At 41.3% G+C, this 1,645-nt stretch overlaps 1 non-coding gene across 1 annotated transcript; it reads right to left on the bottom strand.

Moving 5' to 3' along the window:
- Nucleotides 1-1,205: 1,205 nt before the first annotated feature.
- On the bottom strand, nt 1,206-1,281 carry TRNAN-GUU (transfer RNA asparagine (anticodon GUU)). The gene has a single exon. It is a non-coding gene; the product is annotated as a tRNA-Asn (tRNA).
- Nucleotides 1,282-1,645: the final 364 nt, after the last annotated feature.

The following is a 1,645-nucleotide window of genomic DNA, read 5'->3' as shown; positions in this document are numbered from 1 at the left end:
ATCCCCTATTACATTTTCGTTACAAGAAATCATGAAACTGAAACTCAGAAAAATTGCCACCATAAAGCTTACTTATTAGGTCATTAGAGTTAAGAATTAAACTCAAATCCGTCTTCCTCCAAAAAGTGTTCTTACTACAATTTTACAGGGCTAAGAGATCATTTCTGTTGATATGTTAAAAATTGATGCAACCTTTCTGGGTATATTCTTACTAATCAAATTCATAAAAGACTGGTTCATTAAAAGAGTTCTAATGGAGAAGTAAAACTGACAAGAAAGACTAGAATGTGCTTGAATAAAAAATTTTGTACATTCTGTCACTAAGTTAAAAAGTTACCTGGGAAGCAAAATTATATTCAAAATATCACTTGTTCAGTATAAATCAGAAACAAAGGCCTGAAATGATCTTCAAAGATAAGGTGCCTCCATCAAGAGAAATGGAGCCTGTCTTCTCACTTGATTAGAATGTGAGTTGCTGCCAGGGCCAGATAGCTCAGTTGGTTAGAGCATCGTCCTGAAGCACAGAGGTTGCCGGTTCGATCCCCAGTCAGGTTATATACAAGAACAGATTGGGGTTCCTCTCTCTCTCTCTCTCTCTCCCTCTCTCTAAAATCAATATAAACATTAAAACAAAGAAGAAGAATATGGGTTGCTACTGGAGGTGCCCCTTACTCACTGCTCTCTCTCCAATGGGCATCGCTGAGTACAGAATACCACTGCTGTTATGCATACCCATCACTGTATACACATTATGTGAAAATGCTTCTTTGTTTCAGAATCATTTACATTCATTCATTCCTTCTATATTGTGCATTTTCTAATGGCCCAACTGTTCAAGGCGCTTGGACTATAATAGTAAATAAAAATGTAAAAATCCCTGATTTTTTTTTTTTTTTTTGTATTTTTCTGAAGCTGGAAACGGGGAGAGACAGTCAGACAGACTCCCGCACGCGCCCAACTGGGATCCACCCGGCACGCCCACCAGGGGCGACACTCTGCCCACCAGGGGGCATTGCTCTGCCCCTCAGGGGTGTCGCTCTGCCGTGACCAGAGCCATTCTAGCGCTTGGGGCAGAGGCCAAGGAGCCATCCCCAGCGCCCGGGCCATCTTTGCTCCAGTGGAGTCTTGGCTGCGGGAGGGGAAGAGAGAGACAGAGAGGAAGGAGAGGGGGAGGGGTGGAGAAGCAAATGGGCGCTTCTCCTATGTGCCCTGGCCGGGAATCGAACCCGGGTCCCCCGCACAACAGGCCAACACTCTACCGCTGAGCCAACCGGCCAGGGCCAAAATCCCTGATTTTGATTGACAGTGTTAAAAAGAATTGTCAGAGCCAAGAAAATGAAAATGATATTAACTTAGCTGCAGCTTTTAATATGCAAATATTGTTGTCTTTATAAATTGATTTTTTTATAGCGCTATTTTCCACAAATTACTTCAGAAATCTGGGATAGCTTGCTATCATTGCTGTGTGTCTTCTACATAAGGATAACAAGTGGTTGAAAAACTAAGCTTCCTATAAAAGCCAGGAGTTCTTGGGCAATTTTTAAATCTTATAATATGTTTTTAAAAAAATCTTATAGTATTCTCAAGCATTCCTACAGCTCTTCTGAATTCACAGGCACTGAATTCTTAAACGATTTACTAAATC

This window comes from Saccopteryx bilineata, chromosome 12 (genome assembly GCF_036850765.1).
Source record: "Saccopteryx bilineata isolate mSacBil1 chromosome 12, mSacBil1_pri_phased_curated, whole genome shotgun sequence".
Lineage (NCBI taxonomy): Eukaryota > Metazoa > Chordata > Mammalia > Chiroptera > Emballonuridae > Saccopteryx > Saccopteryx bilineata.
This window is presented reverse-complemented; position numbering and strand designations above follow the sequence as displayed.